The sequence below is a fragment of the Amia ocellicauda genome, chromosome 5 (genome assembly GCF_036373705.1).
Source record: "Amia ocellicauda isolate fAmiCal2 chromosome 5, fAmiCal2.hap1, whole genome shotgun sequence".
NCBI classification, from domain to species: domain Eukaryota; kingdom Metazoa; phylum Chordata; class Actinopteri; order Amiiformes; family Amiidae; genus Amia; species Amia ocellicauda.
Genome location: NC_089854.1, coordinates 11599500 through 11622471, shown reverse-complemented (window position 1 = coordinate 11622471; position 22972 = coordinate 11599500). Strand labels below are relative to the sequence as shown.

The 22972-nt window shown below is 51.3% G+C and overlaps 1 protein-coding gene across 1 annotated transcript in view; it reads right to left on the bottom strand.

Annotated features, from left to right (window-relative positions):
* Positions 1-22972, bottom strand: part of spred3 (sprouty related EVH1 domain containing 3) — a 28404-nt gene that overhangs the window by 2899 nt on the left and 2533 nt on the right. The gene's annotated exons all lie outside the window — the stretch shown is intronic.

Genomic DNA, 22972 nt, shown 5'->3' with positions numbered 1-22972 from the left:
GCTGTGTGGACTATAGTATAGTATAGAGCCCAGACTGGAGCCAGCGCTGTGGGGACTATAGTATAGTATAAAGCCCAGACTGGAGCCAGCGCTGTGGGGACTATAGTATAGTATAGAGCCCAGACTGGTGCCAGCGCTGTGTGGACTATAGTATAGTATAGAGCCCAGACTGGTGCCAGCGCTGTGTGGACTATAGTATAGAGCCCAGACTGGAGCCAGCAATGTGTGGACTATAGTATAGAGCCCAGACTGGTGCCAGCGCTGTGTGGACTATAGTATAGTATAGAGCCCAGACTGGAGCCAGCGCTGTGTGGACTATAGTATAGAGCCCAGACAGGAGCCAGCGCTGTGGGGACTATAGTATAATATAGAGCCCAGACTGGAGCCAGCGCTATGTGGACTATAGTTTAGTATAGAGCCCAGACTGGAGCCAGCGCTGTGGGGACTATAGTATAGTATAGAGCCCAGACTGGAGCCAGCGCTGTGTGGACTATAGTATAGAGCCCAGACTGGAGCCAGCGCTGTGTGGACTATAGTATAGTATAGAGTCCAGACTGGAGCCAGCGCTGTGGGGACAATAGTATAGTATAGAGCCCAGACTGGTGCCAGCGCTGTGTGGACTACAGTATAGTATAGAGTCCAGACTTGGAGCCAGCGCTGTCTGGACTATAGTATAGTATAGAGCCCAGACTGGAGCCAGCGCTGTGGGGATTATAGTATAGTATAGAGCCCAGACTGGAGCCAGCGCTGTGGGGACTATAGAATAGAGCCCAGACTGGAGCCAGCGCTGTATGGACTATAGTATAGAGCCCAGACTGGAGCCAGCGCTGTGTGGACTATAGTATAGTATAGAGCCCAGACTGGAGCCAGCGCTGTGTGGACTATAGTATAGTATAGAGCCTAGACTGGAGCCAGCGCTGTGTGGACTATAGTATAGTATAGAGCCCAGACTAATGCCAGCGCTGTGTGGACTATAGTATAGTATAGAGCCCAGACTGGAGCCAGCGCTGTGGGGACTATAGTATAGTATAGTATAGAGCCCAGACTGGAGCCAGCGCTGTGGGGACTATAGTATAGTATAGAGCCCAGACTGGAGCCAGCGCTGTGTGGACTATAGTATAGTATAGAGCCCAGACTGGAGCCAGCGCTGTGGGGACTATAGTATAGTATAGAGCCCAGACTGGAGCCAGCGCTGTGTGGACTATAGTATAGTATAGAGCCCAGACTGGTGCCAGCGCTGTGTGGACTATAGTATACTATAGAGCCCAGACTGGAGCCAGCGCTGTGTGGACTATAGTATAGAGCCCAGACTGGAGCCAGCGCTGTGTGGACTATAGTATAGAGCCCAGACAGGAGCCAGCACTGTGTGGACTATAGTATAGTATAGAGCCCAGACTGGAGCCAGCGCTGTGTGGACTATAGTATAGAGCCCAGACTGGAGCCAGCACTGTGAGGACTATAGTATAGTATAGAGCCCAGACTGGTGCCAGCGCTGTGTGGACTATAGTATAGAATAGAGCTCAGACTGGAGCCAGCGCTGTGGGGATTATAGTATAGTATAGAGCCCAGACTGGAGCCAGCGCTGTGGGGACTATAGAATAGAGCCCAGACTGGAGCCAGTGCTGTATGGACTATAGTATAGAGCCCAGACTGGAGCCAGCGCTGTGTGGACTATAGTATAGAGCCCAGACTGGAGCCAGCGCTGTGTGGACTATAGTATAGTATAGAGCCCAGACTGGAGCCAGCGCTGTGTGGACTATAGTATAGTATAGAGCCTAGACTGGAGCCAGCGCTGTGTGGACTATAGTATAGTATAGAGCCCAGACTAATGCCAGCGCTGTGTGGACTATAGTATAGTATAGAGCCCAGACTGGAGCCAGCGCTGTGGGGACTATAGTATAGTATAGTATAGAGCCCAGACTGGAGCCAGCGCTGTGGGGACTATAGTATAGTATAGAGCCCAGACTGGAGCCAGCGCTGTGTGGACTATAGTATAGTATAGAGCCCAGACTGGAGCCAGCGCTGTGGGGACTATAGTATAGTATAGAGCCCAGACTGGAGCCAGCGCTGTGTGGACTATAGTATAGTATAGAGCCCAGACTGGTGCCAGCGCTGTGTGGACTATAGTATACTATAGAGCCCAGACTGGAGCCAGCGCTGTGTGGACTATAGTATAGAGCCCAGACTGGAGCCAGCGCTGTGTGGACTATAGTATAGTATAGAGCCCAGACTGGAGCCAGCGCTGTGTGGACTATAGTACAGTATAGAGTCCAGACTGCAGCCAGCGCTGTGTGGACTATAGTATAGTATAGAGCCCAGACTGGAGCCAGTGCTGTGGGGACTATAGTATAGTATAGTATAGAGCCCAGACTGGAGCCAGTGCTGTGGGGAGTATAGTATAGTATAGAGCCCAGACTGGTGCCAGCGCTGTGTGGACTATAGTATAGTATAGAGCCCAGACTGGTGCCAGCGCTGTGTGGACTATAGTATAGTATAGAGCCCTGACTGGAGCCAGCGCTGTGGGGACTATAGTATAGTATAGTATAGAGCCCAGACTGGAGCCAGCGCTGTGGGGACTATAGTATAGTATAGAGCCCAGACTGGAGCCAGCGCTGTGTGGACTATAGTATAGAGCCCAGACTGGTGCCAGCGCTGTGTGGACTATAGTATAGTATAGAGTCCAGACTGGAGCCAGCGCTGTGTGTACTATAGTATAGAGCCCAGACTGGAGCCAGCGCTGTGTGGACTATAGTATAGTATAGAGTCCAGACTGCAGCCAGCGCTGTGTGGACTATAGTATAGTATAGAGCCCAGACTGGAGCCAGCGCTGTGGGGACTATAGTATAGTATAGAGCCTAGACTGGAGCCAGCGCTGTGAGGACTATAGTACAGTATAGACTCCAGACTGGAGCCAGCGCTGTGTGGACTATAGTATAGCATAGAGCCCAGACTGGAGCCAGCGCTGTGTGGACTATAGTATAGTATAGAGTCCAGACTGGAGCCAGCGCTGTGGGGACTATAGTATAGTATAGAGCCCAGACTGGAGCCAGCGCTGTGTGGACTATAGTATAGTATAGAGTCCAGACTTGGAGCCAGCGCTGTGTGGACTATAGTATAGTATAGAGCCCAGACTGGAGCCAGCGCTGTGGGGACTATAGTATAGTATGAAGCCCAGACTAATGCCAGCGCTGTGGGGACTATAGTATAGTATAGAGCCCAGACTGGTGCCAGCGCTGTGTGGACTATAGTATAGTATAGAGCCCAGACTGGAGCCAGCGCTGTGTGGACTATAGTATAGAGCCCAGACTGGAGCCAGCGCAGTGTGGACTATAGTATAGTATAGAGTCCAGACTGGAGCCAGCGCTGTGGGGACAATAGTATAGTATAGAGCCCAGACTGGTGCCAGCGCTGTGTGGACTATAGTATAGTATAGAGTCCAGACTTGGAGACAGCGCTGTGTGGACTATAGTACAGTATAGAGCCCAGACTGGAGCCAGCGCTGTGGGGACTATAGTATAGTATAGAGCCCAGACTGGTGCCAGCGCTGTGTGGACTATAGTATAGAGCCCAGACTGGAGCCAGCACTGTGTGGACTATAGTATAGTATAGAGCCCAGACTGGTGCCAGCGCTGTGTGGACTATAGTATAGAATAGAGCCCAGACTGGAGCCAGCGCTGTGTGGACTATAGTATAGAGCCCAGACAGGAGCCAGCACTGTGTGGACTATAGTATAGAATAGAGCCCAGACTGGAGCCAGCGCTGTGGGGACTATAGAATAGAGCCCAGACTGGAGCCAGTGCTGTATGGACTATAGTATAGAGCCCAGACTGGAGCCAGCGCTGTGTGGACTATAGAATAGAGCCCAGACTGGAGCCAGCGCTGTGTGGACTATAGTATAGTATAGAGCCCAGACTGGAGCCAGCGCTGTGTGGACTATAGTATAGTATAGAGCCTAGACTGGAGCCAGCGCTGTGTGGACTATAGAATAGTATAGAGCCCAGACTAATGCCAGCGCTGTGTGGACTATAGTATAGTATAGAGCCCAGACTGGAGCCAGCGCTGTGTGGACTATAGTATAGTATAGAGTCCAGACTTGGAGCCAGCGCTGTGTGGACTATAGTATAGTATAGAGCCCAGACTGGAGCCAGCGCTGTGGGGACTATAGTATAGTATGAAGCCCAGACTAATGCCAGCGCTGTGGGGACTATAGTATAGTATAGAGCCCAGACTGGTGCCAGCGCTGTGTGGACTATAGTATAGTATAGAGCCCAGACTGGAGCCAGCGCTGTTTGGACTATAGTATAGAGCCCAGACTGGAGCCAGCGCAGTGTGGACTATAGTATAGTATAGAGTCCAGACTGGAGCCAGCGCTGTGGGGACAATAGTATAGTATAGAGCCCAGACTGGTGCCAGCGCTGTGTGGACTATAGTATAGTATAGAGTCCAGACTTGGAGCCAGCGCTGTGTGGACTATAGTATAGAGCCCAGACAGGAGCCAGCACTGTGTGGACTATAGTATAGAATAGAGCCCAGACTGGAGCCAGCGCTGTGGGGATTATAGTATAGTATAGAGACCAGACTGGAGCCAGCGCTGTGGGGACTATAGAATAGAGCCCAGACTGGAGCCAGTGCTGTATGGACTATAGTATAGAGCCCAGACTGGAGCCAGCGCTGTGTGGACTATAGAATAGAGCCCAGACTGGAGCCAGCGCTGTGTGGACTATAGTATAGTATAGAGCCCAGACTGGAGCCAGCGCTGTGTGGACTATAGTATAGTATAGAGCCTAGACTGGATCCAGCGCTGTGTGGACTATAGAATAGTATAGAGCCCAGACTAATGCCAGCGCTGTGTGGACTACAGTATAGTATAGAGCCCAGACAGGAGCCAGCGCTGTGGGGACTATAGTATAGTATAGTATAGAGCCCAGACTGGAGCCAGCGCTATGGGGACTATAGTATAGTATAGAGCCCAGACTGGTGCCAGCGCTGTGTGGACTATAGTAAAGTATAGAGTCCAGACTTGTAGCCAGCGCTGTGTGGACTATAGTATAGTATAGAGCCCAGACTGGAGCCAGCGCTGTGGGGACTATAGTATAGTATAAAGCCCAGACTGGAGCCAGCGCTGTGGGGACTATAGTATAGTATAGAGCCCAGACTGGTGCCAGCGCTGTGTGGACTATAGTATAGCATAGAGCCCAGACTGGTGCCAGCTCTGTGTGGACTATAGTATAGAGCCCAGACTGGAGCCAGCAATGTGTGGACTATAGTATAGTATAGAGCCCAGACTGGTGCCAGCGCTGTGTGGACTATAGTATAGAGCCCAGACTGGAGCCAGCACTGTGTGGACTATAGTATAGTATAGAGCCCAGACTGGTGCCAGCGCTGTGTGGACAATAGTATAGTATAGAGCCCAGACTGGAGCCAGCGCTGTGTGGACTATAGTATAGAGCCCAGACAGGAGCCAGCACTGTGTGGACTATAGTATAGAATAGAGCCCAGACTGGAGCCAGCGCTGTGGGGACTATAGAATAGAGCCCAGACTGGAGCCAGTGCTGTATGGACTATAGTATAGAGCCCAGACTGGAGCCAGCGCTGTGTGGACTATAGAATAGAGCCCAGACTGGAGCCAGCGCTGTGTGGACTATAGTATAGTATAGAGCCCAGACTGGAGCCAGCGCTGTGTGGACTATAGTATAGAATAGAGCCTAGACTGGAGCCAGCGCTGTGGGGACTATAGTATAGTGTAGTATAGAGCCCAGACTGGAGCCAGCGCTATGGGGACTATAGTATAGTATAGAGCCCAGACTGGTGCCAGCGCTGTGTGGACTATAGTAAAGTATAGAGTCCAGACTTGTAGCCAGCGCTGTGTGGACTATAGTATAGTATAGAGCCCAGACTGGAGCCAGCGCTGTGGGGACTATAGTATAGTATAAAGCCCAGACTGGAGCCAGCGCTGTGGGGACTATAGTATAGTATAGAGCCCAGACTAGTGCCAGCGCTGTGTGGACTATAGTATAGTATAGAGCCCAGACTGGTGCCAGCGCTGTGTGGACTATAGTATAGAGCCCAGACTGGAGCCAGCAATGTGTGGACTATAGTATAGTATAGAGCCCAGACTGGTGCCAGCGCTGTGTGGACTATAGTATAGTATAGAGCCCAGACTGGAGCCAGCGCTGTGTGGACTATAGTATAGAGCCCAGACAGGAGCCAGCGCTGTGGGGACTATAGTATAATATAGAGCCCAGACTGGAGCCAGCGCTATGTGGACTATAGTATAGTATAGAGCCCAGACTGGAGCCAGCGCTGTGGGGACAATAGTATAGTATAGAGCCCAGACTGGTGCCAGCGCTGTGTGGACTATAGTATAGTATAGAGCCCAGACTGGAGCCAGCGCTGTGTGGACTATAGTATAGTATAGAGTCCAGACTGGAGCCAGCGCTGTGGGGACAATAGTATAGTATAGAGCCCAATCTGGTGCCAGCGCTGTGTGGACTACAGTATAGTATAGAGTCCAGACTTGGAGCCAGCGCTGTGTGGACTATAGTATAGTATAGAGCCCAGACTGGAGCCAGCGCTGTGGGGACTATAGTATTGTATAGAGCCCAGACTGGTGCCAGCGCTGTGTGGACAATAGTATAGTATAGAGCCCAGACTGGAGCCAGCGCTGTGTGGACTATAGTATAGTATAGAGCCCAGACTGGAGCCAGCGCTGTGGGGACAAGAGTATAGTATAGAGCCCAGACTGGTGCCAGCGCTGTGTGGACTATAGTATAGTATAGAGCCCAGACTGGAGCCAGCGCTGTGTGGACTATAGTATAGAGCCCAGACTGGAGCCAGCGCTGTGTGGACTATAGTATAGTATAGAGTCCAGACTGGAGCCAGCGCTGTGGGGACAATAGTATAGTATAGAGCCCAATCTGGTGCCAGCGCTGTGTGGACTACAGTATAGTATAGAGTCCAGACTTGGAGCCAGCGCTGTGTGGACTATAGTATAGTATAGAGCCCAGACTGGAGCCAGCGCTGTGGGGACTGTAGTATAGTATAGAGCCCAGACTGGTGCCAGCGCTGTGTGGACAATAGTATAGTATAGAGCCCAGACTGGAGCCAGCGCTGTGTGGACTATAGTATAGAGCCCAGACAGGAGCCAGCACTGTGTGGACTATAGTATAGTATAGAGCCCAGACTGGAGCCAGCGCTGTGTGGACTATAGTATAGAGCCCAGACTGTAGCCAGCACTGTGAGGACTATAGTATAGTATAGAGCCCAGACTGGTGCCAGCGCTGTGTGGACTATAGTATAGAATAGAGCCCAGACTGGAGCCAGCGCTGTGGGGATTATTGTATAGTATAGAGCCCAGACTGGAGCCAGCGCTGTGGGGACTATAGAATAGAGCCCAGACTGGAGCCAGCGCTGTATGGACTATAGTATAGAGCCCAGACTGGAGCCAGCGCTGTGTGGACTATAGTATAGAGCCCAGACTGGAGTCAGCGCTGTGTGGACTATAGTATAGTATAGAGCCCAGACAGGAGCCAGCGCTGTGTGGACTATAGTATAGTATAGAGCCAAGACTGGAGCCAGCGCTGTGGGGACTATAGTATAGTATAGTATAGAGCCCAGACTGGAGCCAGCGCTGTGGGGACTATAGTATAGTATAGAGCCCAGACTGGAGCCAGCGCTGTGTGGACTATAGAATAGTATAGAGCCCACACTAATGCCAGCGCTGTGTGGACTATAGTATAGTATAGAGTCCAGACTTGGAGCCAGCGCTGTGTGGACTATAGTATAGTATAGAGCCCAGACTGGAGCCAGCGCTGTGGGGACTATAGTATAGTATGAAGCCCAGACAAATGCCAGCGCTGTGGGGACTATAGTATAGTATAGAGCCCAGACTGGTGCCAGCGCTGTGTGGACTATAGTATAGTATAGAGCCCAGACTGGAGCCAGCGCTGTGTGGACTATAGTATAGAGCCCAGACTGGAGCCAGCGCAGTGTGGACTATAGTATAGTATAGAGTCCAGACTGGAGCCAGCGCTGTGGGGACAATAGTATAGTATAGAGCCCAGACTGGTGCCAGCGCTGTGTGGACTATAGTATAGTATAGAGTCCAGACTTGGAGCCAGCGCTGTGTGGACTATAGTACAGTATAGAGCCCAGACTGGAGCCAGCGCTGTGGGGACTATAGTATAGTATAGAGCCCAGACTGGTGCCAGCGCTGTGTGGACTATAGTATAGAGCCCAGACTGGAGCCAGCACTGTGTGGACTATAGTATAGTATAGAGCCCAGACTGGTGCCAGCGCTGTGTGGACAATAGTATAGTATAGAGCCCAGACTGGAGCCAGCGCTGTGTGGACTATAGTATAGAGCCCAGACAGGAGCCAGCACTGTGTGGACTATAGTATAGAATAGAGCCCAGACTGGAGCCAGCGCTGTGGGGATTATAGTATAGTATAGAGCCCAGACTGGAGCCAGCGCTGTGGGGACTATAGAATAGAGCCCAGACTGGAGCCAGTGCTGTATGGACTATAGTATAGAGCCCAGACTGGAGCCAGCGCTGTGTGGACTATAGAATAGAGCCCAGACTGGAGCCAGCGCTGTGTGGACTATAGTATAGAATAGAGCCCAGACTGGAGCCAGCGCTGTGTGGACTATAGTATAGTATAGAGCCTAGACTGGAGCCAGCGCTGTGTGGACTATAGAGTAGTATAGAGCCCAGACTAATGCCAGCGCTGTGTGGACTATAGTATAGTATAGAGCCCAGACTGGAGCCAGCGCTGTGGGGACTATAGTATTGTATAGTATAGAGCCCAGACTGGAGCCAGCGCTATGGGGACTATAGTATAGTATAGAGCCCAGACTGGTGCCAGCGCTGTGGGGATTATAGTATAGTATAGAGCCCAGACTGGAGCCAGCGCTGTGTGGACTATAGTATAGTATAGAGCCCAGACTGGAGCCAGCGCTGTGTGGACTATAGAATAGTATAGAGCCCAGACTAATGCCAGCGCTGTGTGGACTATAGTATAGTATAGAGCCAAGACAGGAGCCAGCGCTGTGTGGACTATAGTATAGTATAGAGTCCAGACTTGGAGCCAGCGCTGTGTGGACTATAGTATAGTATAGAGCCCAGACTGGAGCCAGCGCTGTGGGGACTATAGTATAGTATGAAGCCCAGACTAATGCCAGCGCTGTGGGTACTATAGTATAGTATAGAGCCCACACTGGTGCCAGCGCTGTGTGGACTATAGTATAGTTTAGAGCCCAGACTGGAGCCAGCGCTGTGTGGACTATAGTATAGAGTCCAGACTGGAGCCAGCGCTGTGGGGACAATAGTATAGTATAGAGCCCAGACTGGTGCCAGCGCTGTGTGGACTATAGTATAGAGCCCAGACTGGAGCCAGCACTGTGTGGACTATAGTATAGTATAGAGCCCAGACTGGTGCCAGCGCTGTGTGGACAATAGTATAGTATAGAGCCCAGACTGGAGCCAGCGCTGTGTGGACTATAGTATAGAGCCCAGACAGGAGCCAGCACTGTGTGGACTATAGTATAGAATAGAGCCCAGACTGGAGCCAGCGCTGTGGGGATTATAGTATAGTATAGAGCCCAGACTGGAGCCAGCGCTGTGGGGACTATAGAATAGAGCCCAGACTGGAGCCAGTGCTGTATGGACTATAGTATAGAGCCCAGACTGGAGCCAGCGCTGTGTGGACTATAGAATAGAGCCCAGACTGGAGCCAGCGCTGTGTGGACTATAGTATAGTATAGAGCCCAGACTGGAGCCAGCGCTGTGTGGACTATAGTATAGTATAGAGCCTAGACTGGAGCCAGCGCTGTGTGGACTATAGAATAGTATAGAGCCCAGACTAATGCCAGCGCTGTGTGGACTATAGTATAGTATAGAGCCCAGACTGGAGCCAGCGCTGTGGGGACTATAGTATAGTATAGTATAGAGCCCAGACTGGAGCCAGCGCTATGGGGACTATAGTATAGTACAGAGCCCAGACTGGTGCCAGCGCTGTGTGGACTATAGTAAAGTATAGAGTCCAGACTTGTAGCCAGCGCTGTGTGGACTATAGTATAGTATAGAGCCCAGACTGGAGCCAGCGCTGTGGGGACTATAGTATAGTATAAAGCCCAGACTGGAGCCAGCGCTGTGGGGACTATAGTATAGTATAGAGCCCAGACTGGTGCCTGCGCTGTGTGGACTATAGTATAGTATAGAGCCCAGACTGGTGCCAGCGCTGTGTGGACTATAGTATAGAGCCCAGACTGGAGCCAGCACTGTGTGGACTATAGTATAGTATAGAGCCCAGACTGGTGCCAGCGCTGTGTGGACAATAGTATAGTATAGAGCCCAGACTGGAGCCAGCGCTGTGTGGACTATAGTATAGAGCCCAGATAGGAGCCAGCACTGTGTGGACTATAGTATAGAATAGAGCCCAGACTGCAGCCAGCGCTGTGGGGATTATAGTATAGTATAGAGCCCAGACTGGAGCCAGCGCTGTGGGGACTATAGAATAGAGCCCAGACTGGAGCCAGTGCTGTATGGACTATAGCATAAAGCCCAGACTGGAGCCAGCGCTGTGTGGACTATAGAATAGAGCCCAGACTGGAGCCAGCGCTGTGTGGACTATAGTATAGTATAGAGCCCAGACTGGAGCCAGCGCTGTGTGGACTATAGTATAGTATAGAGCCTAGACTGGAGCCAGCGCTGTGTGGACTATAGAATAGTATAGAGCCCAGACTAATGCCAGCGCTGTGTGGACTATAGTATAGTATAGAGCCCAGACTGGAGCCAGCGCTGTGGGGACTATAGTATAGTGTAGTATAGAGCCCAGACTGGAGCCAGCGCTGTGGGGACTATAGTATAGTATAGAGCCCAGACTGGAGCCAGCGCTGTGGGGACTATAGTATAGTATAGAACCCAGACTGGAGCCAGCGCTGTGGGGACTATAGTATAGTATAAAGCCCAGACTGGAGCCAGCGCTGTGTGGACTATAGTATAGTATAGAGCCCAGACTGGTGCCAGCGCTGTGTGGACTATAGTATAGTATAGAGCCCAGACTGGAGCCAGCGCTGTGTGGACTATAGTATAGAGCCCAGACAGGAGCCAGCGCTGTGGGGACTATAGTATAATATAGAGCCCAGACTGGAGCCAGCGCTATGTGGACTATAGTATAGTATAGAGCCCAGACTGGAGCCAGCGCTGTGGGGACAATAGTATAGTATAGAGCCCAGACTGGTGCCAGCGCTGTGTGGACTATAGTATAGTATAGAGCCCAGACTGGAGCCAGCGCTGTGTGGACTATAGTATAGAGCCCAGACTGGAGCCAGCGCTGTGTGGACTATAGTATAGTATAGAGTCCAGACTGGAGCCAGCGCTGTGGGGACAATAGTATAGTATAGAGCCCAGACTGGTGCCAGCGCTGTGTGGACTACAGTATAGTATAGAGTCAAGACTTGGAGCCAGCGCTGTGTGGACTATAGTATAGTATAGAGCCCAGACTGGAGCCAGCGCTGTGGGGACTATAGTATTGTATAAAGCCCAGACTGGAGCCAGCGTTGTGTGGACTATAGTATAGTATAGAGCCCAGACTGGTGCCAGCGCTGTGTGGACTATAGTATAGTATAGAGCCCAGACTGGAGCCAGCGCTGTGGGGACTATAGTATAGTATAGAGCCCAGACTGAAGCCAGCGCTGTGTGGACTATAGTATAGAGCCCAGACTGGAGCCAGCGCTGTGTGGACTATAGTATAGTATAGAGCCCAGACTGGAGCCAGCGCTGTGTGGACTATAGTAAAGAGCCCAGACTGGAGCCAGCGCTGTATGGACTATAGTATAGTATAGAGCCCAGACTGGTGCCAGCGCTGTGTGGACTATAGTAAAGTATAGAGCCCAGACTGGAGCCAGCGCTGTGTGGACTATAGTAAAGAGCCCAGACTGGAGCCAGCGCTGTATGGACTATAGTATAGTATAGAGCCCAGACTGGTGCCAGCGCTGTGTGGACTATAGTAAAGTATAGAGCCCAGACTGGAGCCAGCGCTCTGGGGACTATAGTATAGTATAGAGCCCAGACTGGAGCCAGCGCTGTGGGGACTACAGTATAGTATAGAGCCCAGAATGGAACCAGCACTGTGTGGACTATAGTATAGTATGGAGCCTAGACTGGAGCCAGCGCTGTGTGGACTATAGTATAGAGCCCAGACTAGAGATAGCACTGTGTGGACTATAGTATAGTATAGAGCCCAGACTGGAGCCAGCGCTGTGGGGACTATAGTATAGTATGGAGCCTAGACTGGAGCCAGCGCTGTGTGGACTATAGTATAGAGCCCAGACTAGAGCCAGCACTGTGTGGACTATAGTATAGTATAGAGCCCAGACTGGAGCCAGCGCTGTGGGGACTATAGTATAGTATAAAGCCCAGACTGGAGCCAGTGCTGTGGGGACTATAGTATAGAGCCCAGACTGGAGCCAGCGCTGTGTGGACTATAGTATAGAGCCCAGACTGGAGCCAGCGCTGTGTGGACTATAGTATAGTATAGAGCCCAGACTGGAGCCAGCACTGTGAGGACTATAGTATAGTATAGAGCCCAGACTGGAGCCAGCGCTGTATGGACTATAGTATAGAGCCCAGACTGGAGCCAGCGCTGTGTGTACTATAGTATAGTATAGAGCCCAGACTGGTGCCAGCGCTGTGTAGACTATAGTAAAGTATAGAGCCCAGACTGGAGCCAGCGCTGTGTGGAGTATAGTATAGCATAGAGCCTAGACTGGAGCCAGCGCTGTGAGGACTATAGTATAGTATAAAGCCCAGACTGGTGCCAGCGCTGTGTGGACTATAGTATAGTATAGAGCCCAGACTGGAGCCAGCGCTGTGGGGACTATAGTATAGTATAGAGCCCAGACTGGAGCCAGCGCTGTGTGGACTATAGTATAGTATAGAGCCCAGACTGGAGCCAGCGCTGTGTGGACTATAGTAAAGAGCCCAGACTGGAGCCAGCGCTGTATGGACTATAGTATAGTATAGAGCCCAGACTGGAGCCAGCGCTGTGTGGACTATAGTAAAGAGCCCAGACTGGAGCCAGCGCTGTATGGACTATAGTATAGTATAGAGCCCAGACTGGTGCCAGCGCTGTGTGGACTATAGTAAAGTATAGAGCCCAGACTGGAGCCAGCGCTCTGGGGACTATAGTATAGTATAGAGCCCAGACTGGAGCCAGCGCTGTGGGGACTACAGTATAGTATAGAGCCCAGAATGGAACCAGCACTGTGTGGACTATAGTATAGTATGGAGCCTAGACTGGAGCCAGCGCTGTGTGGACTATAGTATAGAGCCCAGACTAGAGATAGCACTGTGTGGACTATAGTATAGTATAGAGCCCAGACTGGAGCCAGCGCTGTGGGGACTATAGTATAGTATGGAGCCTAGACTGGAGCCAGCGCTGTGTGGACTATAGTATAGAGCCCAGACTAGAGCCAGCACTGTGTGGACTATAGTATAGTATAGAGCCCAGACTGGAGCCAGCGCTGTGGGGACTATAGTATAGTATAAAGCCCAGACTGGAGCCAGTGCTGTGGGGACTATAGTATAGAGCCCAGACTGGAGCCAGCGCTGTGTGGACTATAGTATAGAGCCCAGACTGGAGCCAGCGCTGTGTGGACTATAGTATAGTATAGAGCCCAGACTGGAGCCAGCGCTGTATGGACTATAGTATAGAGCCCAGACTGGAGCCAGCGCTGTGTGTACTATAGTATAGTATAGAGCCCAGACTGGTGCCAGCGCTGTGTAGACTATAGTAAAGTATAGAGCCCAGACTGGAGACAGCGCTGTCAGGACTATAGTATCGTATAGAGCCCAGACTGGAGCCAGCGCTGTGGGGATTATAGTATAGAGCCCAGACTGGTGCCAGCGCTGTGGGGACTATAGTATAGTATAGAGCGCAGACTGGAGCCAGCGCTGTGTGGACTATAGTATAGAGCCCAGACTGGAGCCAGCACTGTGTGGACTATAGTATAGTATAGAGCCCAGACTGGAGCAAGCGCTGTGGGGACTATAGTATAGCATAGAGCCCTGACTGGAGCCAGCGCTGTGGGGAATATAGTATAGTATAGAGCCCAGACAAGTGCCAGCGCTGTGTGGACAATAGTATAGTATAGAGCCTAGACTGGTGCCAGCGCTGTGTGGACTATAGTATAGAGCCCAGACTGGAGCCAGCACTGTGTGGACTATAGTACAGTATAGAGCCCAGACTGGTGCCAGCGCTGTGGGGACTATAGTATAGTATAGAGCCCAGACTGGAGCCAGCGCTGTGTGGACTATAGTATAGAGCCCAGACTGGAGCCAGCACTGTGTGGACTATAGTATAGTATAGAGCCTAGACTGGAGCCAGCGCTGTGTGGACTATAGTATAGTATAGAGCCCAGACAGGTGCCAGCGCTGTGTGGACAATAGTATAGTATAGAGCCCAGACTGGAGCCAGCGCTGTGGGGACTATAGTATAGTATAGAGCCCAGACTGGTGCCAGCGCTGTGTGGACTATAGTATAGTATAGAGCCCAGACTGGAGCTAGCGCTGTGGGGATTATAGTATAGTATAGAGCCCAGACTGGAGCCAGCGCTGTGGGGACTATAGTATAGAGCCCAGACTGGAGCCAGCGCTGTGTGGACTATAGTATAGAGCCCAGACTGGAGCCAGTGCTGTGTGGACTATAGTATAGTATAGAGCCCAGACTGGAGCCAGCGCTGTGAGGACTATAGTATAGTATAGAGTCCAGACTGGAGCCAGCGCTGTGTGGACTATAGTATAGTATAGAGCCCAGACTAGTGCCAGCGCTGTGTGGACTATAGTATAGTATAGAGCCCAGACTGGAGCCAGGGCTGTGGGGACTATAGTATAGTATAGTATACAGCCCAGACTGGAGCCAGCGCTGTGAGGACTATAGTATAGTATAGAGCCCAGACTGGAGCCAGCGCTGTGTGGACTATAGTATAGTATAGAGCCCAGACTGGAGCCAGCACTGTGTGGACTATAGTATAGTATAGAGCCCAGACTGGTGCCAGCGCTGTGTGGACTATAGTATAGTATAGAGCCCAGACTGGAGCCAGCGCTGTGTGAACTATAGTATAGAGCCCAGACTGGAGCCAGCGCTGTGGGGATGATAGTATAGTATAGAGCTCAGACTGGTGCCAGCGCTGTATGGACTATAGTATAGTATAGAGCCCAGACTGGAGCCAGCGCTGTGTGGACTATAGTATAGTATAGAGCCCAGACTGGAGCCAGCGCTGTGTGGACTATAGTATAGTATAGAGCCCAGACTGGAGCCAGCGCTGTTTGGACTATAGTATAGTATAGAGCCCAGACTGCAGCCAGCGCTGTGTGGACTATAGTATAGTATAGAGCCCAGACTGGAGCCAGCGCTGTGTGGACTATAGTATAGTATAGAGTCCAGACTGGAGCCAGCGCTGTGGGGAAAATAGTATAGTATAGAGCCCAGACTGGAGCCAGCGCTGTGTGGACTATAGTATAGTATAGAGTCCAGACTGGAGCCAGCGCTGTGTGGACTATAGTATAGTATAGAGCCCAGACTGGTGCCAGCGCTGTGTGGAGTATAGTATAGTATAGAGCCCAGACTGGAGCCAGCGCTGTGGGGATTATAGTATAGTATAGAGCCCAGACTGGAGCCAGCGCAGTGGGGATTATAGTATAGTATAGAGCCCAGACTGGAGCCAGCGCTGTGGGGACTATAGTATAGTATAGAGTCCAGACTGGAGCCACCGCAGAGTGGACTGTAGTATAGAATAGAGCCCAGACTGAAGCCAGCGCTGTGGGGACTATAGTATAGTATAGAGCCCAGACTGGTGCCAGCGCTGTGTGGACTATAGTATAGTATAGAGCCCAGACTGTAGCCAGCGCTGTGTGGATTATAGTATAGAGCCCAGACTGGAGCCAGCGCTGTGGGGACTATAGTATAGTATAGAGCCCAGACTGGAGCCAGCGCAGTGTGGACTATAGTATAGTATAGAGTCCAGACTGGAGCCAGCGCTGTGGGGACAATAGTATAGTATAGAGCCCAGACTGGTGCCAGCGCTGTGTGGACTATAGTATAGTATAGAGTCCAGACTTGGAGCCAGCGCTGTGTGGACTATAGTATAGTATAGAGCCCAGACTGGAGCCAGCGCTGTGGGGACTATAGTATAGTATAGAGCCCAGACTGGTGCCAGCGCTGTGTGGACTATAATATAGAGCCCAGACTGGAGCCAGCACTGTGTGGACTATAGTATAGTATAGAGCCCAGACTGGTGCCAGCGCTGTGTGGACAATAGTATAGTATAGAGCCCAGACTGGAGCCAGCACTGTGTGGACTATAGTATAGAGCCCAGACAGGAGCCAGCACTGTGTGGACTATAGTATAGTATAGAGCCCAGACTGGAGCCACCGCTGTGTGGACTATTGTATAGAGCCCAGACTGGAGCCAGCACTGTGAGGACTGTAGTATAGTATAGAGCCCAGACTGGTGCCAGCGCTGTGTGGACTATAGTATAGAATAGAGCCCAGACTGGAGCCAGCGCTGTGGGGATTATAGTATAGTATAGAGCCCAGACTGGAGCCAGCGCTGTGGGGACTATAGAATAGAGCCCAGACTGGAGCCAGCGCTGTATGGACTATAGTATAGAGCCCAGACTGGAGCCAGCGCTGTGTGGACTATAGTATAGAGCCCAGACTGGAGCCAGCGCTGTGTGGACTATAGTATAGTATAGAGCCCAGACTGGAGCCAGCGCTGTGTGGACTATAGTATAGTATAGAGCCTAGACTGGAGCCAGCGCTGTGTGGACTATAGAATAGTATAAAGCCCAGACTAATGCCAGCGCTGTGTGGACAATAGTATAATATAGAGCCCAGACTGGTGCCAGCGCTGTGGGGACTATAGTATAGAGCCCAGACTGGAGCCAGCACTGTGTGGACTATAGTATAGTATAGAGCCCAGACTGGTGCCAGCGCTGTGTGGACTATAGTATAGTATAGAGCCCAGACTGGAGCCAGCGCTGTGTGAACTATAGTATAGAGCCCAGACTGGAGCCAGCACTGTGTGGACTATAGTATAGTATAGAGCCCAGACTGGAGCCAGCGCTGTGGGGATTATAGTATAGTATAGAGCCCAGACTGGAGCCAGCGCTGTGGGGATTATAGTATAGTATAGAGCCCAGACTGGTGCCAGCGCTGCATGGACTATAGTATAGTATAGAGCCCAGACTGGAGCCAGCGCTGTGTGGACTATAGTATAGTATAGAGCCCAGACTGGAGCCAGCGCTGTGTGGACTATAGTATAGTATAGAGCCCAGACTGGAGCCAGCGCTGTGTGGACTATAGTATAGTATAGAGCCCAGACTGGAGCCAGCGCTGTGTGGACTATAGTATAGTATAGAGTCCACACTGCAGCCAGCGCTGTGGGGACTATAGTATAGTATAGAGCCCAGACTGGAGCCAGCGCTGTGTGGAGTATAGTATAGTATAGAGTCCAGACTGGAGCCAGCGCTGTGGGGAAAATAGTATAGTATAGAGCCCAGGCTGGAGCCAGCGCTGTGTGGACTATAGTATAGTATAGAGTCCAGACTGGAGCCAGCGCTGTGTGGACTATAGTATAGTATAGAGCCCAGACTGGTGCCAGCGCTGTGTGGAGTATAGTATAGTATAGAGCCCAGACTGGAGCCAGCGCTGTGGGGATTATAGTATAGTATAGAGCCCAGACTGGAGCCAGCGCTGTGGGGATTATAGTATAGTTTAGAGCCCAGACTGGAGCCAGCGCTGTGGGGACTATAGTATAGTATAGAGCCCAGACTAGTGCCAGCGCTGTGTGGACTATAGTATAGTATAGAGCCCAGACTGGAGCCAGGGCTGTGGGAACTATAGTATAGTATAGTATACAGCCCAGACTGGAGCCAGCGCTGTGAGGACTATAGTATAGTATAGAGCCCAGACTGGAGCCAGCGCTGTGTGGACTATAGTATAGTATAGAGCCCAGACTGGAGCCAGCACTGTGTGGACTATAGTATAGTATAGAGCCCAGACAGGTGCCAGCGCTGCGTGGACTATAGTATAGTATAGAGCCCAGACTGGAGCCAGCGCTGTGGGGACTATAGTATAGTATAGAGCCCAGACTGGTGCCAGCGCTGTGGGGACTATAGTATAGAGCCCAGACTGGAGCCAGCTCTGTGGGGACTATAGTATAGTACAGAGCCCAGACTGGAGCCAGCACTGTGGGGACTATAGTATAGTATAGAGCCCAGACTGGAGCCAGCGCTGTGGGGACTATAGTATAGAGCCCAGACTGGAGCCAGCGCTGTGAGGACTATAGTATAGTATAGAGCCCAGACTGGAGCCAGCGCTGTGTGGACTATAGTAAAGTATAGAGCCCAGACTGGAGCCAGCGCTATGTGGACTATAGTATAGTATAGAGTCCACACTGCAGCCAGCGCTGTGTGGACTATAGTATAGTATAGAGCCCAGACTGGAGCCAGCGCTGTGTGGACTATAGTATAGTATAGAGCCCAGACTGGAGCCAGCGCTGTGGGGACTATAGTATAGTATAGAACCCAGACTGGAGCCAGCGCTGTGGGGACTATAGTATAGTATAGAGCCCAGACTGGAGCCAGCTCTGTGGGGACTATAGTATAGTATAGAGCCCAGACTAGTGCCAGTGCTGTGTGGACTATAGTATAGTATAGAGCCCAGACTGGAGCCAGCGCTGTGGGGACTACAGTAAAGTATAGTATAGAGCCCAGACTGGAGCCAGCGCTGTGAGGACTATAGTATAGTATAGAGCCCAGACTGGAGCCAGCGCTGTGTGGACTATAGTAAAGTATAGAGCCCAGACTGGAGCCAGCGCTATGTGGACTATAGTATAGTATAGAGTCCACACTGCAGCCAGCGCTGTGTGGACTATAGTATAGTATAGAGCCCAGACTGGAGCCAGCGCTGTGTGGACTATAGTATAGTATAGAGCCCAGACTGGAGCCAGCGCTGTGGGGACTATAGTATAGTATAGAACCCAGACTGGAGCCAGCGCTGTGGGGACTATAGTATAGTATAGAGCCCAGACTGGAGCCAGCTCTGTGGGGACTATAGTATAGTATAGAGCCCAGACTAGTGCCAGTGCTGTGTGGACTATAGTATAGTATAGAGCCCAGACTGGAGCCAGCGCTGTGGGGACTACAGTAAAGTATAGTATAGAGCCCAGACTGGAGCCAGTGCTGTGGGGACAATAGTATAGTATAGAGCCCAGACTGGAGCCAGCGCTGTGTGGACTATAGTATAGTTTAGAGCCCAGACTGGTGCCAGCGCTTTGGGGACTATAGTATAGTATAGAGCCCAGACTGGAGCCAGCGCTGTGTGGATTATATTATAGTATTGAGCCCAGACTGGTGCCAGCGCTGTGTGGAGTATAGTATAGTATAGAGCCCAGACTGGAGCCAGCGCTGTGGGGATTATAGTATAGTATAGAGCCCAGACTGGAGCCAGCGCTGTGGAGATTATAGTATAGTATAGAGCCCAGACTGGAGCCAGCGCTGTGTGGACTATAGTATAGAGCCCAGACTGGAGCCAGCGCTGTGGGGACTATAGTATAGTATAGAGTCCAGACTGGAGCCAGCGCTGTGGGGATTATAGTATAGTATTGAGCCCAGACTGGAGCCAGCGCTGTGGGGACTATAGTATAGTATAGAGTCCAGACTGGAGCCAGCGCTGTGTGGACTATAGTATAGTATAGAGCCCAGACTGGAGCCAGCGCTGTGGGGACTATAGTATAGTATAGTATAGAGCCCAGACTGGTGCCAGCGCTGTGTGGACTATAGTATAGTATAGAGCCCAGACCGGAGCCAGCGCTGTGTGGACTATAGTATAGTATAGAGCCCAGACTGGAGCCTGCGCTGTGTGGACTATAGTATAGAGCCCAGACTGGAGCCAGCGCTGTGTGGACTATTGTATAGTATAGAGCCCAGACTGGTGCCAGCGCTGTGTGGACTATAGTATAGTATAGAGCCCAGACCGGAGCCAGCGCTGTGTGGACTATAGTATAGTATAGAGCACAGACTGGAGCCAGCGCTGTGTGGACTATAGTATAGAGCCCAGACTGGAGCCAGCGCTGTGTGGACTATTGTATAGTATAGAGCCCAGTCTGGTGCCAGCGCTGTGTGGACTATAGTATAGTATAGAGCCCAGACTGGAGCCAGCGCTGTGGGGACTATAGTATAGTATAGAGCCCAGACTGGAGCCAGCGCTGTGGGGACTATAGTATAGTATAGAGCCCAGACTGGAGCCAGCGCTGTGGGGACTATAGTATAGTTTAGAGCCCAGACTGGTGCCAGCGCTGTGTGTACTATAGTATAGTATAGAGCCCAGACTGGTGCCAGCGCTGTGTGGACTATAGTATAGTATAGAGCCCAGACCGGAGCCAGCGCTGTGTGGACTATAGTATAGAGCCCAGACTGGAGCCAGCACTGTGTGGACTATAGTATAGTATAGAGCCCAGACTGGAGCCAGCGCTGTGTGGACTATAGTATAGTATAGAGCCCAGACTGGTGCCAGCGCTGTGTGGACTATAGTGTAGTATAGAGCCCAGACTGGAGCCAGCGCTGTGTGGACTATAGTATAGTATAGAGCCCAGACTGGAGCCAGCGCTGTGTGGACTATAGTATAGTATAGAGCCCAGACTGGAGCCAGCGCTGTGTGGACTATAGTATAGTATAGAGCCCAGATTGGAGCCAGCGCTGTGTGGACTATAGTATAGAGCCCAGACTGGAGCCAGCGCTGTGTGGACTATAGTATAGTATAGAGCTCAGACTGGTGCCAGCGCTGTGGGGACTATAGTATAGAGCCCAGACTGGAGCCAACGCTGTGTGGACTATAGTATAGAGCCCAGACTGGAGCCAGCGCTGTGTGGACTATAGTGTAGTATAGAGCCCAGACTGGAGCCAGCGCTGTGTGGACTATAGTATAGTATAGAGCCCAGACTGGAGCCAGCGCTGTGGGGACTATAGTATAGAGCCCAGACTGGAGCCAGCGCTGTGTGGACTATAGTATAGTATAGAGCCCAGTCTGGTGCCAGCGCTGTGTGGACTATAGTATAGTATAGAGCCCAGACTGGAGCCAGCGCTGTGGGGACTATAGTATAGTATAGAGCCCAGACTGGAGCCAGCGCTGTGGGGACTATAGTATAGTATAGAGCCCAGACTGGAGCCAGCGCTGTGGGGACTATAGTACAGTATAGAGCCCAGACTGGAGCCAGCGCTGTGGGGGAATATAGTATAGTATAGAGCCCAGACTGGTGCCAGCGCTGTGTGGACTATAGTATAGTATAGAGCCCAGACCGGAGCCAGCGCTGTGTGGACTATAGTATAGAGCCCAGACTGGAGCCAGCACTGTGTGGACTATAGTATAGTATAGAGCCCAGACTGGAGCCAGCGCTGTGTGGATTATAGTATAGTATAGAGCCCAGACTGGTGCCAGCGCTGTGTGGACTATAGTGTAGTATAGAGCCCAGACTGGAGCCAGCGCTGTGGGGATTATAGTATAGTATAGAGCCCAGACTGGAGCCAGCGCTGTGTGGACTATAGTATAGAGCCCAGACTGGAGCCAGCGCTGTGTGGACTATAGTATAGTATAGAGCCCAGACTGGAGCCAGCGCTGTGGGGATTATAGTATAGTATAGAGCCCAGACTGGAGCCAGCGCTGTGTGGACTATAGTATAGAGCCCAGACTGGAGCCAGCACTGTGTGGACTATAGTATAGTATAGAGCCCAGACTGGAGCCAGCGCTGTGTGGACTATAGTATAGTATAGAGCCCAGACTGGTGCCAGCGCTGTGTGGACTATAGTGTAGTATAGAGCCCAGACTGGAGCCAGCGCTGTGGGGATTATAGTATAGTATAGAGCCCAGACTGGAGCCAGCGCTGTGTGGACTATAGTATAGAGCCCAGACTGGAGCCAGCGCTGTGTGGACTATAGTATAGTATAGAGCCCAGACTGGAGCCAGTGCTGTGTGGACTATAGTATAGAGCCCAGACTGGAGCCTGCGCTGTGTGGACTATAGTATAGTATAGAGCCCAGACTGGAGCCAGCGCTGTGTGGACTATAGTATAGTATAGAGCCCAGACTGGAGCCAGGGCTGTGGGGACTATAGTATAGTATAGAGTCCAGACTGGAGCCAGTGCTGTGGGGACTATAGTATAGTACAGAGCCCAGACTGGAGCCAGCGCTGTGTGGACTATAATATAGTATAGAGCCCAGACTGGAGCCAGCGCTGTGGGGATTATAGTATAGTATAGAGCCCAGACTGGAGCCAGCGCTGTGGGGACTATAGTATAGTATAGTATAGAGCCCAGACTGGAGCCAGCGCTGTGTGGACTATAGTATAGTATAGAGCCCAGACTGGTGCCAGCGCTGTGTGGACTATAGTATAGTATAGAGCCCAGACTGGAGCCAGCGCTGTGTGGACTATAGTATAGTATAGAGCCCAGACTGGAGCCAGCGCTGTGTGGACTATAGTGTTGTATAGAGTCCAGACTGGAGCCAGCGCTGTGTGGACTATAGTATAGAGCCCAGACTGGAGCCAGCGCTGTGGGGATTATAGTATAGTATAGAGCCCAGACTGGAGCCAGCGCTGTGGGGACTATAGTAAAGTATAGAGCCCAGACTGGAGCCAGCGCTGTGTGGACTATAGTATAGTATAGAGCCCAGACTGGAGCCAGCGCTGTGTGGACTATAGTATAGTATAGAGCCCAGACTGGAGCCAGCGCTGTGGGGACTATAGTATAGTATAGAGTCCAGACTGGAGCCAGCGCTGTGTGGACTATAGTAAAGTATAGAGCCCAGACTGGAGCCATCGCTGTGTGGACTATAGTAAAGTATAGAGCCCAGACTGGAGCCAGCGCTGTGTGGACTATAGTATAGTATAGAGCCCAGACTGGAGCCAGCGCTGTG